The following is a 19,168-nucleotide window of genomic DNA, read 5'->3' as shown; positions in this document are numbered from 1 at the left end:
CAGCAACTCCAAAAACTGCTCACTTTGAAAAACAGTCACTCACCTAGGATACAGCGGTGCCGTCGTCGCAGCTGGGTTCACCGACCGTCCTATATCCCCAGCACCGGCATCTTAAGTGTGGGCACCCGGGTGCGACAACTTGTGGCTTCACAGCCGGGTGCCCACTGCGCATGCACAAGTGGCGCTGCGCATTGTGAGCGGTCCCGCAGTCCTCTGGGACATGTTACGTGTCCCAGAAGACTTCGGGTGGAAGGAGGGGAGGACAACTTCCACTTCTGATCGCCTTAGCGATCGCAGCGGAAGTGTGAACAGGTACCTGTCAAATTCGGGTACCAGCTCCCCAAAGGTGCCAATCCTTAGGGAGGAACGGGGGACGAGGCCTTAAAGTGGAACTTCCTTTTTTGGTTCGAGCTCCGCTTTAAAAGCTTTACTACTAAATTAGCTGATGGTAAGAAAGGTTTTTGTGATGAGAATTTTTGTATGAACGTTTGTACAAAGTTCTACTAATGTATGGACAGCCCTAGTGTGAGCATAGCCAAGCTATGTAGAGGCATATTTTTTTGCATGCTTGCTGTCAGGGAGTGAGGAGCCAGACACACAAGGAGGTGCAATTATAGGTAGGTTTATTAATATAAAAATAAGACAAGAGTCTATGCAAGTCCAACAGCGGAAATCGTAGCCAAAGCCGGGGTCAAGAGCCAGCAAGAATCATCGCCAGAGCCGCGATCAGGAGCCAGGAAGAATCGTCGCCAGAGCCGGGATCAGGAGCCAGGAAGAATCATCGCCAGAGCCGGGATCAGGAGCCAGGAAGAATCATCGCCAGAGCCGGGATCAGGAGCCAGGAAGAATCATCGCCAGAGCTGGGATCAGGAGCCAGGAAGAATGGTTGCCAGAGCCGGGGTCAGAAGCCAGGAAGAGTCTTAGCCAAAGCCAAGTCGGTATCCAGGAAAGCAATGAGTAGCTAAACAAGAGCTTGCTGTTGTGCAACAGACAGGACACGAATGCAATGGACAGCCACAAACAGCAGACTTGTATATGATAAGCCACCACCTTCTGGGGGAGGAGCCGCAGAGGGCTGAAAGCATAAAGGATCCCACAATGCTTTGCAGACACCTAAGATGGATGCCAGCACATGGAGCAGCACAAGGTCTGAGGATAGGTAGGACCTTGACACTTGCACGTGTGTTTTTATGTACAATAGTACGGGAATGTTACCTTGTAGGTCCCGTAGACACATTTTTCAGCTGTTTCAATTGAAGTCCAAACGATGGACCAAAAACTAGTAACTCTTCCACCCCCAAAAATACTATTTTTTAACAGACACTTCTAAACCCATTTGTTTTCATTTCCATAATTACACCACACTAAACAAGCTTATAATCAACTGTCCTTACTACACTCATGCACACTATAAGGCTGCCCAAACATATGGCAATTTTTGGTCAATTTCAAACATTTTTGAGTCACCAGGCGTAGCAAGTACCCCTCTAAGTAACTTACTGGAAACAAAGAAATGTACCTCCCATGGATTTGATTGATCACCAGAGTTCAGCAGAATGTGAAGTTGATACTGAGCAATAAATTACCACTTTCAATACAGTTTACTAAAAGAGAAAATTGGAAACAAATCTGCAATTTCGTTAAAGGAGCTCCTATTTGTTCGTTGAATTCAATCGAGGCATCTTGATCCCATCACCATGACTGAAGCCACCATTTTGTGTCTATGATTGCTTTGCGATTTTATAAAAAGAAAAAAAAAAAAAAAAGGAAGAATTAACCACTTCAAGTCTGGACACTTTCACCCCCTTCCAGTCCAGGCCAATGTTCAGCTTTCAGTGCTATCACACTTTGAATGACAATATGACAATTGCGTGGTCATGCAACACTGTAGCCATATGAATTTTTTAGCATTTTTTTGAGACAGATAAAACTTTATTTTGGTGGTTAAGTGTAACAATGTGTAAAATGTGAGCGCACAAATCACTTTAAAAGTGAAAGCAGCCAAGCACAAGGTAGCCAAAATAACCCTGAAATGAATAGTATAAAGGTGATGTGCGGCGCTAAGAAAGATATAAATATATAAAAGTAGCGTATAATGATAAACATAAAATAAGATCAAGTTTCACTGATCATAATAAATCATAAATAAGTTCATCAGGTGACCAAGGTGCTCGTTACTCCTGTGACTTCCTGGAGAAGGTGAATATAGGTGTATAAGCAATGCGCACTCACCAGAAAGCACAAGTAAAATGCGCGTTATAAATTTATCCTGATGTCATCAAATGGTCATCGTGGGGTGATGGCAGGAATCTAGTGCCTCTGTGGGTAGATGGATCCTAAGGTGTAAGCTGGTTGTTATCAGGATACTCCAGAGTTCCCTTTAGTGGGATAGGCAGGTGCAGTCCTCTGGGTCTAATGGAGGCTCCCTCTCTGGAGGTTAGGATAGCATTTCCAACTGATCCATGAGTTTTGAAAGGAATTTCCTACAGTCTGGGCTCTTGCTGACAACTTCATTCCAGTTTGCATAGAATACAAGCGACAGTAATAGGCCACCACAGGGTCCCTCTTGTCATGTTCCTGGGCTTTCCGATGTCCAGGTCAAAATGAACAGAGTGCCCCTCTTAGTGAAGTCCAAGGTAAGTCTTGTAACACAGATGAACAGCAAGAGGGATCCAAGGCCCTAATGAAAAAGGGCCACCCCACTGGAATTGGAGTACTCTAATAGCAATGGTGAGGGGCTCCCCACAGCAGCTCGGTTTTTTGGAGATGCTAAAGGCTTGCAGGCTTTGGCCCAGTTGCCTTCATGCCAGTTCTGACAGTGGAAGCCATCACTTGATAGAGCTGAGGCATCTGAGCTTGATGATGTCCAAGAATCCAGTGAGTTGTGAGAAATGAAGTTAAAGAGGCCTGTGCCTGCATCTGAGTATGACGAGTAAGTCCATCGAGTTCAACCAATAGAAAAAGTGCTTCCAGTGACTACTAACATCTAAAGGGGTGCAGGCGTGCAATATAGACCTGTGCAATTCATTTTGTTACAAATCGCAATTCTGCTGACATTTTCATTATTAGAACATTTGGATGCATTCGAATTTACAAATCAATAGTAATGAATTTCAGGGAATCCAAAATAAATTACATAGTGTATAAATAGGAAAAGTGAGCGCACTCCAGTGAGCGGCAAATGCACAAAAAGGAACTACAAGCCCTTCCAACCAAAATAGAAACAATATAAGTGCAGCGCTACAGACAATGTCCAAGTGGCAATTGAAATATATACAATCGTCAAATATAAAAGTATTAAAGATGATAGACAGTTCAGTGATGGGGGACTCGCAGGGAGTATAGGTGTAATCCAATCCCAGGAATAGATAAATTGCCCGCTTACCAGAAGCGCAATTAGAATGCGCATGTACAGGTTACATGTAGCCGGGGTCCCATGTAGGCGCTGCTTTATAGTACCCAGATGGTCCGTCGGTGGTAAGGCGATAGTGGTCTGGTCGGATCACACTGCTCCTTGGGTCCGCACAGAGAACCTGAAAATGCTGGGGCTGAGGTATGGGAACTCAGTGCCAGGTGTAAGGAGTAAAAATACTCATAGCGTAGTATGTTTTTTAAAATATTTATTAAATCCAATACGTAAAAACCATAGGAGTTACAAAACACATGCCTGCAGCCTGTAGCCAGTAAAAGCAGCTTGAAAAAAAAGGTTCTAAACATTGACCAGTGAGAAACATGGGTGGGCCGCCGGACCTCCTGACCCGGCGGCGTAACGTCAAGGCGTGCGAAGGCTCCTCCTAAATAAATTATAATGAAACAAACTATTTGAATTTGAAAATTAATTTGAATTCAAAATGGAAACATATTGCAACAAATACAGTAAGTATGTATAAAAGTGAAATAAGATGATGATTCTACTACATTTGCGACCTGCATTTAGGGTGTCGTTAACTTGGAACTGACCCCGAAGCAGATCGCAAGGGCATTGCAATCGGAATGCGGTGTGGGAAGCTGCGCAGGAACACGGCTCTCCAGCACTGCATTCTAGTTAATGAGCCCTTAATCTCCTCTTCTCAAGAGAGAATAAATTCAGTTCCTCTAATCTTTCCTCATAGCTGAGCTCCCCCATGCCTCTTATCAGTTTGGTTGCCATTCTCTGCACTTTCTCCAGTACCTCGATATCCTTTTTCTGAACTGGTGCCCAAAACTGAACTGAATAGAATAGAAAATAAAAGAATAGAAAAGAACACAATAGAAAATACTATAAAATAAAGTAATAGAATAGAACCGAATAGAAAGAATAATGTAGAACAGAAAATAAAATAATAGAATAGAAAAACTAGAATATAAAATAAAGGAATAGAATAGAATAGAATACAAGAGAATAGAAATCAGAATAGAACAGAAAATAAAACAATAGACTATAAAAGAATAAGATAGAATAGAAAGTAAAAAACTAGAATAGAAAACAAAAAAAAATAGACCAGAATAAAATAGAACCAATATAGCCAGCTTCCAAAATTCGAATTTCAAATCAATTTGAAAATAATGACTATATGAAATGAATTCTGAAAACAAATCAGTCTACAGTAATAAATATGACAACACAAAATGATTAACTTAACAAATAAATCCAAAACAAAACTAGTTTTTCCATCGTGCAAATCTCTAGTGCAATATTTCATGCACAACTGTGTATTTATAGTAAAATCAAAACCTCCGAGATTTACATTTTTTGATTCTGCGGCCATTCAATTTTCAGTAAGTTCAGGTTATAAGATCTGGAACAGAGTTTGTGGAAATCCATGTAACAAATATAGTTAACTTGGATGATAGTTTTTTTTTTTTTGGAGTGGAGTTGAATGTTAATGTTTTATATCCATGTAGGCTCCCCAATGGGTTTTGCAATGTTACAGTCCAGGAAAAGAAACCAAAATCAACAATCCTGACATTCCTTGCACTACATGCACATCAGGTACTAAGATGTAGCTGGCATGGCGGAGCAATGTGCTGAATTGCAAAGTACTCGAGAGGTTCACTTCCTCTGTAGACTGACGTTCAAGCCGCGACTAAACGCCAGGACCAACACGGCACAAAGTGTATTCATAGCTAAAATTCCAGGTTTTAGGCTTAACCCCCTAAACTAAAAGAAATATAATATGCAGGAACTTAAAGTGTTCCTAAACCCAGGACCCTGCATTCACTATATCTGGTCTCCCCGGACCCTGCAGTCACTATATCTGGTCTCCTTGGACCCTGCATTCACTATATCTGGTCTCCCCAGACCCTGCATTCACTATATCTGGTCTCCCCGGACCCTGCATTCACTATATCTGGTCTCCCAGGACCCTGCAGTCACTATATCTGCTCTCCCACAGTACACACAACATGGAAATGCAATTATTTTAGTAAATATAAACTGCTAAATGCCTTTTCTCATCAGCAGTTAGAGCAGTCTTGTGACTTCTATCAGTGTCCAGCAGAGCACTGGTTAATCTTGTAGGAGGGTTTTAATTCTCCTCTGACCATCCTATGAGGCTGCATAACCCCTGACCCTCTGTCTGAACAGTGCTGATTGGCCCTGTGCCGACCACATACACCCTCCCAAAAAAAAAAAAAGACCTCTCTAGCAATACACACCAAACTGAGCATGTTCAGACTTATTACTGCTGCTACAACTATGGCATAGGGACTGGGGACAGTAAAATAAGGGGAGGATCAAAGAGGACAGGATCAAACATCCTTTTTACACAATATGGAGAATTTTTTTACTAATAATGGCGGCACTCAGCGACTTATTGCAGGACTGTGGGACTGCGGCGGGCATTCTGACACTGGGTGAGAACTAACTAACTGCCACTGATATCCACAGTGACACTAATTAAAAAGCACTGACAGTGTACTAATGACACTGGGCAGGAAGGGGTTAACCGCTTCCCAACTGCCCTAGAGCAGAAGTACCGCTACAGGGTGGCAGGGATGTGCAAAATCACACATATATACATGATTTGCACTTCTGGGTAGGCGGAGCATGCACGTGCACTCCCTACCCATGGCACTATTGGCTCCTCAGCATGTTAATCACCGGGTTCCGGACGATATTTCTCTGCCAGGACTTGGTGATCATCAGCAGAGCTGACAGAGGAGAGTCTTCTGTGTAAACAACGCAGATCTTTCCCCTGCCAGCACCGACATGCTGCTTTTTATTGCTCTGCTATGCAGAGCAATACAAAGCAGCATGTTTACATAGTAAAACACACACAGCACACTATGTAAAACACAACACAGAACGCAACCCTTTGATTGCCTGAAATGTTAACTAATCATTTTTTTTGTATAATACTCCTCTAAGGGAGCGTGGCAGGGGGTGTGTCCTATGCCTACATATTTTGCTAATAAGTGTCCCTCATTCCCGTCTCAGAAAGTTGGGAGGTATACAGACAGTAAGAAGGACACTGCATCTCTGGCAGGATCAACGGGTATTTTCTGTGCTTGCTTAACCCCTTCACGCCTAAGGGTAAAACAAATCTAAATGCCTAAGCACAATTTTGCAACGTTGACATGTGTTAGTAAAACCGTACATATCATCACAACTACTTTGTACATCCAGGTGAATTATACCGTGTTTTTTCAGGACAAATTGGGCTTTCATTTGGTGGTAAATGGTAATGGATATCTCCTGATTTTTTTTTATTATCAAAGAAAAACTTGCCCAAAATAGTAAAAAAAAATTTTTTTTTAAATTTAGCTGTGTGTTTCTTGTTACTACCATAACCTACCATCAAAAAACCCAAAATAAATTCTTCAGCTCTTGACGATCGCAGCGATACCATATATGTGTATGTTATTTGCTGTTTGTACCCGTAGTACAGCCCAGAAACAATAGTGCGCGTTTTGTTTTTTGTTTTATTTAAATAAAACACACTGACACTAACTGACACTGATACCAATTTTTTTTTAAACCCTGACCTTTTGACCGTGACCTTTGGCCCTGACCTTAACCCAAACACTTATCCTGGCACTGAACTAGATCAAACCTTGATCTAGCTATTTTTTCTTTATTTTTTTTATTTTATTTTTTAATATTTATTTTATTTTAATTTTTCCAAACAATTTTTCCCTCTATGCCAGGAGTTAGAGAGATACAATGTATCTCTCCTCCATTCATAGAGAGAAAAAAAACATAAGGCGGCCAGGCTGTACAGTGACTGACAACTGTGATAGCCAATCAGAGGCTATCAAAGCGATCATGTGACCCGGAATCTGGAGTCCCAGGTCTCGATCGTTAGAACGGGACCTTGGGCTCTCAGTGACACCGCGGTCTTTGTGCAGGGAGCATGCTGTGCGGCACACTCCCAGCAGAAAGACAGGTACGCAAATATGCGGCCCCACGGAAAAAAGCCAAGTTCTGTGAGGCCGCATATTTGTGTGAAGTCGGCGTCAAGGGGTTAAAGAAGAAATCTGGGCAACATTAATATTTTCCCTGCAGTAGGGCTGTGCCTGCACTACATGGGTTAAATGCTCATTTCTGTCTAGGGGCTCAGAAAGCAAAGATATACTTACCTAATCCGTCGATCCTCTGAGCGCAAGACTGGCCCCTGCCCCCCCCCGCACACTAGTGGTCTCATGAATGGGCTATTTATGACGCATCACGCCCATAGACCAGCTCCTGACATGAGGACAGCAGGAACAATCCACCACTGGATGTGGGGGAGTGCGGTTTTCCGGAGGATTGTAGGCATGGGTAAGTACAGCTTTTACCTGAGCCAAAATGAGCATTTAACTCATGCACAGCCCCACTGCATGGGAATATAAAGATTTTAACCGGAGTTCTGCTTTAAAATATTCTTGGACTGAAGAAACAGCACACCTATAGACTGGTGAGAGCCAGCACGCCTATAGACTGATAAGAGCCAGCACATTTATAGACTGGTAAGAGCCAGCACAACTATAGACTGGTAAGAGCCAACACACCTATAGACTGGTAACAGCCAGTACACCTATAGACTGGTAAGAGCCAGCACACTTATAGACTGGTAAGAGCCAGCACGCCTATAGACTGGTAAGAGTCACTATTCAGTGCCACTATTCAGTGCCACTATTCAGTGCTCCTACTCCTTGACCTCTCTGCGGCCATCGACACAGTCGACCACCCCCTCCTCCTCAAAAAACTACACTCCCTCGGCCTCAGAGATTCTGCTCTCTCCTGGCTCTCATCCTACCTGCCACAACGCTCTTTCAGTGTTACCTATAATGGTACCACCTCCCCCTCTCTTTTGGGGTCCCTCAAGGCTCCGTCCTCGGGCCCCTTCTCCATCTACACCTCCTCCCTTGGCCAACTCATACACTCTCACGGCTTCAACTACCACCTATATGCCGACAACACACAAATTTATCTCTCAACCCCCCACCTCACCACCTCATCACACCTACTGAGCGACATATCTGACTGGATGTCGCTCCACTTCCTTAAACTGATCCTCTCCAAAACCGAGTTTCTTGTCTTCCCCCCAGCCCGGACACCACCCCCCATTGACTTCTCCATCACATCCAACAACGCCACCATCAAACCCGCCCCGCAGGCCAGAGTACTTGGTGTCATTCTGGACTCCAACCTATCCTTCCAGCCCCAAGTCCAATCTTTAACAAACTCATGCAGACTCCACCTCCGCAACATCGACAAAATACGCATTTTCCTAACCCCAGAAACCACTAAACAGCTCATCCACTCCCTCATCATATCATGACTCGACTACTGCAACTCCCTCCTCACTGGCCTGCCTCGCCGCTGGCTATCCCCGCTTCAGTCGATCCTGAATACAGCTGCCAGACTCATTCACCTTTCCAACCGCTCCATCTCCGCCACCCCCCTCTGCCAATCCCTCCACTGGCTTCCGATTGCGCAACTGATCAAATTCAAAATCCTAACACTGACGTACAAAGCTGTTCATAATACTGCCCCAAACTACATCACCGACCTAATATCCAAGTACCGCCCAGCACACACACTCTGCTCCTCACAAGACCTCCTTCTCTCTAGTTCCCTGGTCTCCTCCTCCCATGCCCGCCTCCAGGACTTCTCCAGGGTGTCACCCATCCTCTGGAACTCCCTGCCCCAACCCATCAGATTATCACCTACTCTCCTCTCCTTTAGGTGAACCCTGAAAACCCACCTCTTCAGGGAAGCCTCCCTCCTAGATTGTAAGCTCCAAGGAGCAGGGCCCTCGATCCCCTCATGTTTTGCATTGTATTGTTATTATTCTGTCACATGTTCTGTCCCCCTTTGTAATGTACAGCGCTGAGCGAACTATTGGTGCTTTATAAATACTGCATAATAATAATAATAATAATATATATAGATACTGTTTGTTGAAATGCATTTTTATTACAAAATATATGAAAAATATTTTTAAAAATACATTTTTAAATATACTGTATGTCTTTAAAAATACATTTAATCTACATTTGGAATGCGTTTAGAAATATATGTAAAAATATATGTTAAAATGACTTTTTTATATGTTTAAAAAATATTTTTCATATATTTTGTAATATATAAAAAACACATTTCAACATGCAGTGTGTATATATATATATATATATATATATATATATATATATATATATTGAAATATATTGAATACGGCCAAAATTGTAGCATTACAAATATATGTCAATATATTTGGGAAGAATATTTTTAAAATATATTTCAAATATATTTTTCTTCCATGTGGGAATGGCTGCTGGTTTACCTACTCTCTGCCAGCTTCCTAACACTCAGGTGGCTTCCCATTGCCAGCGATGCACTACAGCATAGACAGCATAGAGATCAGGCTGATAGCGATCACTCCCACCCGTGCACAAAGCCTCCCTGTCCCTGGTCTGTCTTCCAGTCCCCAGGCGTGCCCAATGCCATCCCCCCTCTTGTTTGTGCACCTCGCCCCCCATGTGATTGGAGACCCGTGGCGCTCCTGACCCTGCCCCCATCCCCCATCCAGAAAATAGACAGGCTTGGAGAAGTGGGGAGTAGAAGGGAGAATGGTCAAGAAACTGCATCAGACAGCTACACACAGCGTGCCGCTACACCGAGCCCCAGGGCACACGCAGCACCCGGACCCCAATCCTGGGACACTTGCTAGGAGCATCGCTGGTCTCCCAAGCTTCTGCACTCATACTCATAATATACCTAGAGGAGAGGAGAGAGGGATACTCATAATATACCTAGAGAGGAGAGAGGGATACACATGATATACCTAGAGGAGAGGAGAGAGAAATACTCATAATACACCTACAGGAGAGGAGAGAGGGATACTCACAGGGAACTTTAGACCTTCTTTGATCTTCATGGAGCTGATTGTTGGCTGAGTCCTTGCCATTTTGGCTATTCTTCTATCCATTCGAATGGTAGTTTTTCACTTTCTTCCACGTCTTTCAGGTTTTGGTTGCCATTTTAAAGCATTTGCGATCATTTTAGCTGAGCAGACTATCATTTTCTGCACTTTATTATATGTTTTCCCCTCGCCAATCAACTTTTTAATCAAGGTACGCTGTTCTTCTGAACAATGTCTGGAACGACCCATTTTCCTCAGAATTTCAGAGAGAAATGCACTGTAACCAGCATGTACAACATTTGCTGCCTTCCTTCCTTAAATAAGGGCAATAATTGCCACCTGTTTTTCAAAGAATGAATGACCTCACTAATAGAACTCCACACTACTATTATTTTGAACATGCCCCTTTCAATTAGTGATTCAATTACACAGAATCAGTAGCATGCATACTGCCAAATGTGTAGTATTTCAAATATATGTCAATATATTTGGGAAGAATATTTTTAAAATATATTTCAAATATATTTTTCTTCCATGTGGGTTGCTGTGCCCTAGTTCAGCTAATGGCAGCTTCGGCCCTGCTGATAATTCTATTTCTGCACAGAGTGCCCAAATTGATTTTCTAATAAATGAACAATCTAAAAGTCACTATTAAAGTATAACTAAAGGCAAAACTTTTTTTTAGTTTTGGATAGAGTGGAGAGGGGTTAGAACACCTGTCAGGATTTTATTGCTGTCTGTGCCCCATCAGGAAGATTCCCTCTCTCTATTTGTCCTGTTTACCATTATCATTGAAAGTGAAAGTAACAGAAAATCTCAAACTTTGGGTTGTTACCAGAAAAGTGATAGAGAGGGAAATCTTCCAGTGGGGACACAAGTTCTGGTGACCGGTGGCAATGGATTCCCTTACTTTGCAGGGATTTCCTTTTGTTTTCTGCTATGGGACAGAAAGTGAAGGGAAAGTTCCCCAATGGGACACAAACAGCAAAATTAAATCTGACAGGGGTTGTAACCCTCCCTTACTCTATCTAAAATGGAAAAAAAAGTTTTGCCTATAGTGCAATTTTAAATACAAATCCTTGCAAATCTGAAGTTTCTGTTGAGGCTTTATAGTAGTTTTAAACTAAAATGGCATTGTAGATGAATTGCAGTCCTATATTTTAAGACAGAAGAACCTTTGAAATAATGTTCTGGTCTCAGAGAACCCCTTCTAAATATTACTGCATCTCATAGCTCACTATACATAAAAGAACAAGGAGAGGAATGCTCCTTACATTTGTGGTCAGTGGGAATAACTGCCTCTTACAAGAAAGAGATCTTTGGATTTAGTGGCTACTTATCTGAGTGGCAGGAATTGCTCCTTGATCAAGGAATCAATAGCATTCACTGGAGCAGTGTTTTTCAGCCAAGGTTCTGGGGAACCATAGGGTTCCACGAGAGGTCCCCAGGGGTCCCGCAGAGATCTACTCATCAGTTACAGGCAGCTGAAAGGTAGATCGCATCCCCTCTGCTGACTCACGCACAGCTACAAGTAAACAGTGCACTGCTGCTCCCACCGGCCCCTCTCCCCCCCCTTGTCCATCCCGGGTGCTTGCAGATGACATCACCTGGGTTGGACTAGAAGAGAGAATTGGTGGAGGGGCCAGCGGAGAACAGCATGGCGGAAGAGGACTCAGAAGATGACCTGCTTAGCTCTGCAAATAAAATGACCGCTGCCCTGCTATTTGCCCTGAGCTCATGTAAAGTGCCCTTTTCCCCTGTAAGGTGCCCCGGTCCCATGAAAGGTGCTCTGATCCCATGTAAGGTACTCAGGTCCCATGTAAGGTTCCTACGATCCCTTGTAAGGTGCCCCGGTTTAAAACGTGATATTGCAAAACAAGTAGGGGGCGCGCGAGAGGCACGCAACCGCCCTACCCGTTCTGCAATAAAAAAGCCAGCGGTTTGTCGCTTGTCTGGCAAATTTAACCACCCACCTCTCTCACAAGAGTGTTGTGTAAAGAACGGTGGGTTGACCACGCCCATGGGAAAACCACACTTTAGGCAAACAGGTCCTGCTGTCTATCCTCCGTAAAGGGGTACACCTTCTTCCCCGTTTTACAGTCGAGCGTGCACACACAGACGGGACAGCAGTAAAGAGCTTTGTAGTATTTTGAGGGGGAGTTTACTTAAAAGGGAGAAGACAGAATCTGGAGCCACTGAGTATAGCAACCACTCAGCTCCTTGTGTCCATTTCAAACCTTCACTCAACAAGCTGAAGTGAGAAGTTGATTGCTTACGATGCACAACAACTCCGGATCCTGTCTGCATCCATTTTAAGTAAATTCCCCTTTGAGGTAGCCCAAAGGAGGACTGTCTACAAGCTCTCTTTAGCCCATTGCACAGTAAGTCCATGAACTTTACAAGCTATATAACCACGGTAACCTACGGAAAAATCTGTATCTGCTCATATAGATTTTAGTTGCAGACATTTGCAAATGTATGTGGAAGCCGCACTGCCTCACCAAGGCTCCTCTGTAAAGTGCGGTCCAACTCATTATTATTTATTTCAGGTACTTATATAGCGCCGGCAATTTACGCAGCGCTTTACACATATATATATTGAACATTCACATCGGTCCCTTACCCTCAATGGGTGTACAATCTAAGGACCCTAACTCACATTCATACATGCACATATTAGGGCCAATTTAGACAGGATCCAGTTAACCTATCAGCATGTCTTTGGAGTGCGGGAGGAAACCGGAGCACCCGGAGGAAACCCACGCAGGCACAGGGAGAACATGCAAACTCCATACAGGAGACGCCATGGTCAGGAATCGAACCCATGACCCATTTTTACTGCAAGGCAGATGTGCTAACCATACAAGAGTCTTCCTGTTGGAACATTCACAACAGAAATAAAAATGGAACCAAATGGAGCGATATAATCACGTTTCCGCCAACAATCCTGTCCTGCATCTTCTCCATCTTCATTGGCTGGCACGAGATGACATCACTTCTGCGCATGCACAGGAGCTATTCATTCTGACACACAGAGACTGGCCCGGAGCTGTAGGCTGAGCTGTGCATGTGCATGTGCAGATCAGGTTACAGAGCTGGAGATGACATCAAGCAGGTAGGCAGGGGTATTTAACTGCTTGCCATCCAGCCACCGCGGAAAAACGGCCACAAGGTGGCACCGCTGGGCAAAATCACGTTTAAAACGTGATATTGCAAAACAAGTAGGGGGCGCGCGAGAGGCACGCAACCGCCCTACCCGTTCTGCAATACAACAGCCAGTGGTTTGTTGCTTGTCTGGCAAATTTAACCACCCACCTCTCTCACAAGAGTGTTGTGAAAAGAACGGTGGGTTGACCACGCCCATGGGAAAACCACATTTTAGGCGAACAGGTCCTGCTGTCTATCCTCCGTAAAGGGGTACACCTTCTTCCCCGTTTTACAGTCGAGCGTGCACACACAGACGGGACAGCAGTAAAGAGCTTTGTAGTATTTTGAGGGGGAGTTTACTTAAAAAGGGAGAAGACAGAATCTGGAGCCACTGAGTATAGCAACCACTCAGCTCCTTGTGTCCATTTCAAACCTTCACTCAACAAGCTGAAGTGAGAAGTTGATTGCTTACGATGCACAACAACTTCGGATCCTGTCTGCACCCATTTTAAGTAAATTCCCCTCGAGGTAGCCCAAAGGAGGACTGTCTACAAGCTCTCTTTAGCCCAGTGGTTCTCAACCTTTCTAATGTCGCGACCCCTTAATACAGTTCCTCATGTTGTGGTGACCCCCAAACCATAAAATTATTTTCGTTGCTACTTCAGAACTGTAATTTTGTAGTGGGAGGACTAGCGCCCCATCACTGATGTCAGTGGGAGGAATAGTGTCCCATCGTTGGTATCAGTGGGAGGAATAGTGCCCCATCGTTGGTGTCAGTGGGAGGAATAGTGCCCCATCGTTGGTGTCAGTGGGAGGAATAGTGCCCCATCGTTGGTGTAAGTGGGAGGAATAGTGCCCCATCGTTGGTGTCAGTGGGAGGAACAGTGCCCCATCGTTGGTGTCAGTGGGAGGAACAGTGCCCCATCGTTGGTGTCAGTGGGAGGAACAGTGCCCCATCGTTGGTGTCAGTGGGAGGAACAGTGCCCCATCGTTGGTGTCAGTGGGAGGAACAGTGCCCCATCGTTGGTGTCAGTGGGAGGAACAGTGCCCCATCGTTGGTGTCAGTGGGAGGAATAGTGCCCCATCGTTGGTGTCAGTGGGAGGAATAGTGCCCCATCGTTGGTGTCAGTGGGAGGAATAGTGCCCCATCGTTGGTGTCAGTGGGAGGAATAGTGCCTTATCGTTGGTGTCAGTGGGAGGAATAGTGCCCCATCGTTGGTGTCAGTGGGAGGAATAGTGCCCCATCGTTGGTGTCAGTGGGAGGAATAGTGCCCCATTGTTGGTGTCAGTGGGAGGAATAGTGCCCCATCGTTGGTGTCAGTGGGGGGAAGAATAGTGCCTATCATTGGTGTCAGTGGGGGGAGGAATAGTGCCCCATCGTTGGTGTCAGTGGGGGGAGGAATAGTGCCCCATCGTTGGTATTAGTGACACAAATGATGGGGCACTATCCCTTCCACTGACACCAATGATACTTACCTTGCTGGCCCCTGCTCCAACCTGGGCTCGCTCTCTCCCTCTCCCATCTACAGCCTGCAGAAGCAAAATTTGCACTTACCTGTCAGCTGTCTTCCTTCTCTGGCCGCTCTCCTCTTTACTCGCTCCTGCAGAGCTCCCTCGGTCTTCTTCGATCTGCGCGCTCTGCCGCTCGGCTCCTCCTCTCCAAGCTCCACCTCCTCGCCGGTGATTGGCCGCCTGTGTGCCTCTCCTGAGCTACAGTTCCGGTGGCCAATCAGCGGCGAGGAGGCGGAGCTGTTGAGTGATCCCGGAGGTGTGGCCAGGTTACAGGGGCGCATATCATCCCGCCCACAGATCGCGAGACAGAGCAGCGGTGTCTCGGTTCCTAAGACCATCGGAAATATGTGTTTTCCGATGGTCTTAGGCGACCCCTGGGAAATGGTCGTTCGACCCCCAAAGGGGTCGCGACCCCCAGGTTGAGAACCGCTGCACTATACAAAGAAAAAAGAGGATTTTAATGCACAGCATAGACAATGCAGAGAAGGGGCCAGGAGTAACATATACTGTTTAAAGTACACAGTTAGTGTTGGTCGGTCTTAAGTTTATTACTTTGATTGTGAATAAGCAATGAAAAATATGTGAGCCAAAAACATGTTGAGCGTGTGGCGTCTAATGTTCTTGTCAGTATTGTGCTCTGGCCAGAGTGGATTACTTCTCTAGCACATTATTTGGTCTGAGTTTACTCTGGGGTAAAAGCGGGTTTGCCCGCTTGGGATCTATCTATCTATATATTTGTCTGTCTATTTTTCTATGGATCAAGGATAAAATGGGTGATTGGCTGTAAAGCTGATACTCCGGGCAAAAAGGCCCTGCTGTCTATCCTCCGTAAAGGGGTATACCTTCTTCCCCGTTTTACAGTCGAGACTGGGCACGCCGACGGGACAGCAGTGCAGAGTTCCAACTCTTCGTTTTCGAACTCTAAGAAACGATCTACCTTTTCACACAGCGATCGACCTAGGAAAGGGATCAGCCAAGAAAGAAGGATCAGCCGCTAAGAGATGTACTTGCGAACAGTATAGAAGCTCCATAAGCCCTTCATATCAAAGAATCACAATTTGTTGAGAAGAGGTCAGAAGTGTAATGTGAAGCATAGCGTTTTAATGTACAATAAAGACTATACAGAAAAAAGGTCAGGAGTAAAACGTACAACATACACTAGACAGAGAATGGGTCAAAAGTATAATGTACAGTGTAACATACACTATACAAAGAAAAGAGTGGATTTTAATGCACAGCATAGACAATGCAGAGAAGGGGCCAGGAGTAACATATACTGTTTAAAGTACACAGTTAGTGTTGGTCGGTCTTAAGTTTATTACTTTGATTGTGAATAAGCAATGAAAAATATGTGAGCCAAAAACATGTTGAGCGTGTGGCGTCTAATGTTCTTGTCAGTATTGTGCTCTGGCCAGAGTGGATTACTTCTCTAGCACATTATTTGGTCTGAGTTTACTCTGGGGTAAAAGCGGGTTTGCCCGCTTGGGATCTATCTATCTATATATTTGTCTGTCTATTTTTCTATGGATCAAGGATAAAATGGGTGATTGGCTGTAAAGCTGATACTCCGGGCAAAAAGGCCCTGCTGTCTATCCTCCGTAAAGGGGTATACCTTCTTCCCCGTTTTACAGTCGAGACTGGGCACGCCGACGGGACAGCAGTGCAGAGTTCCAACTCTTCGTTTCTGAACTCTAAGAAACGATCTACCTCTTTACACAGCGATCGACCTAGGAAAGGGATCAGCCAAGAAAGAAGGATCAGCCGCTAAGAGACGTACTTGCGAACAGTATAGAAGCTCCATAAGCCCTTCATATCAAAGAATCACATATTGTTGAGAAGAGGTCAGAAATGTAATGTGAAGCATAGCGTTTTAATGTACAATAAAGACTATACAGAAAAAAGGTCAGGAGTACAACGTACAACATACACTATACAGAGAATGGGTCAAAAGTATCATGTACAGTGTAACATACACTATACAAAGAAAAGAGAGGATTTTAATGCACAGCATAGACAATGCAGAGAAGGGGCCAGGAGTAACATATACTGTTTAAAGTACACAGTTAGTGTTTGTCGGTCTTAAGTTTATTACTTTGATTGTGAATAAGCAATGAAAAATATGTGAGCCAAAAACATGCTGAGCATGTGTCGTCTAATGTTCTTGTCAGTATTGTGTGTTTTTTAAATGTGTTGTGCTCTGGTCAGAGTGGATTACTTCTCTAGCACATTATTTGGTCTGAGTTTACTCTGGGGTAAAAGCGGGTTTGCCCGCTTGAGATCTATCTATCTATATATTTGTCTGTCTATTTTTCTATGGATCAAGGATAAAACGGGTGATTGGCTGTAAAGCTGATACTCCGGGCAAAAAGGCCCTGCTGTCTATCCTCCGTAAAGGGGTATACCTTCTTCCCCGTTTTACAGTCGAGACTGGGCACGCCGACGGGACAGCAGTGCAGAGTTCCAACTCTTCGTTTCCGAACTCTAAGAAACGATCTACCTCTTTACACAGCGATCGACCTAGGAGAGGGATCAGCCAAGAAGGATCAGCCGCTAAGAGACGTACTTGCGAACAGTATAGAAGCTCCATAAGCCCTTCATATCAAAGAATCACAATTTGTTGAGAAGAGGTCAGAAGTGTAATGTGAAGCATAGCGTTTTAATGTACAATAAAGACTATACAGAAAAAAGGTCAGGAGTAAAACGTACAACATACACTAGACAGAGAATGGGTCAAAAGTATAATGTACAGTGTAACATACACTATACAAAGAAAAGAGTGGATTTTAATGCACAGCATAGACAATGCAGAGAAGGGGCCAGGAGTAACATATACTGTTTAAAGTACACAGTTAGTGTTGGTCGGTCTTAAGTTTATTACTTTGATTGTGAATAAGCAATGAAAAATATGTGAGCCAAAAACATGTTGAGCGTGTGGCGTCTAATGTTCTTGTCAGTATTGTGCTCTGGCCAGAGTGGATTACTTCTCTAGTACATTATTTGGTCTGAGTTTACTCTGGGGTAAAAGCGGGTTTGCCCGCTTGGGATCTATCTATCTATATATTTGTCTGTCTATTTTTCTATGGATCAAGGATAAAATGGGTGATTGGCTGTAAAGCTGATACTCCGGGCAAAAAGGCCCTGCTGTCTATCCTCCGTAAAGGGGTATACCTTCTTCCCCGTTTTACAGTCGAGACTGGGCACGCCGACGGGACAGCAGTGCAGAGTTCCAACTCTTCGTTTCTGAACTCTAAGAAACGATCTACCTCTTTACACAGCGATCGACCTAGGAAAGGGATCAGCCAAGAAAGAAGGATCAGCCGCTAAGAGACGTACTTGCGAACAGTATAGAAGCTCCATAAGCCCTTCATATCAAAGAATCACATATTGTTGAGAAGAGGTCAGAAGTGTAATGTGAAGCATAGCGTTTTAATGTACAATAAAGACTATACAGAAAAAAGGTCAGGAGTACAACGTACAACATACACTATACAGAGAATGGGTCAAAAGTATCATGTACAGTGTAACATACACTATACAAAGAAAAGAGAGGATTTTAATGCACAGCATAGACAATGCAGAGAAGGGGCCAGGAGTAACATATACTGTTTAAAGTACACAGTTAGTGTTTGTCGGTCTTAAGTTTATTACTTTGATTGTGAATAAGCAATGAAAAATATGTGAGCCAAAAACATGTTGAGCATGTGTCGTCTAATGTTCTTGTCAGTATTGTGTGTTTTTTAAATGTGTTGTGCTCTGGCCAGAGTGGATTACTTCTCTAGCACATTATTTGGTCTGAGTTTACTCTGGGGTAAAAGCGGGTTTGCCCGCTTGGGATCTATCTATCTATATATTTGTCTGCCTATTTTTCTATGGATCAAGGATAAAACGGGTGATTGGCTGTAAAGCTGATACTCCGGGCAAAAAGGCCCTGCTGTCTATCCTCCGTAAAGGGGTATACCTTCTTCCCCGTTTTACAGTCGAGACTGGGCACGCCGACGGGACAGCAGTGCAGAGTTCCAACTCTTCGTTTCCGAACTCTAAGAAACGATCTACCTCTTTACACAGCGATCGACCTAGGAGAGGGATCAGCCAAGAAGGATCAGCCGCTAAGAGACGTACATGCGAACAGTATAGAAGCTCCATAAGCCCTTCATATCAAAGAATCACAATTTGTTGAGAAG

General features: G+C 44.2%; 1 protein-coding gene and 1 long non-coding RNA gene across 6 annotated transcripts in view; both read right to left on the bottom strand.

Annotated features, from left to right (window-relative positions):
- LOC149450175 (threonine synthase-like 2) overlaps positions 1–19,168 on the bottom strand; it is a 164,784-nt gene that overhangs the window by 83,170 nt on the left and 62,446 nt on the right. The gene's annotated exons all lie outside the window — the stretch shown is intronic.
- Positions 607–19,168, bottom strand: part of LOC149450177 (uncharacterized) — a 29,950-nt gene continuing 11,388 nt past the window's right edge. Inside the window, exons 2-3 of the long non-coding RNA XR_016315300.1 lie at positions 15,830–15,944; positions 607–3,794 (exon numbers count right to left, since the gene is read on the bottom strand). This is a non-coding gene — a long non-coding RNA (uncharacterized LOC149450177). The remainder of the gene's footprint in view (positions 3,795–15,829; positions 15,945–19,168) is intronic.

Source organism: Staurois parvus, unplaced genomic scaffold (genome assembly GCF_062004578.1).
Source record: "Staurois parvus isolate SC_StPar_1 unplaced genomic scaffold, SC_StPar_1.0 ptg000581l, whole genome shotgun sequence".
NCBI classification, from domain to species: domain Eukaryota; kingdom Metazoa; phylum Chordata; class Amphibia; order Anura; family Ranidae; genus Staurois; species Staurois parvus.
Note: the sequence above shows the minus strand (reverse complement) of the source record. Positions and strands in the feature narration are given on the sequence as shown.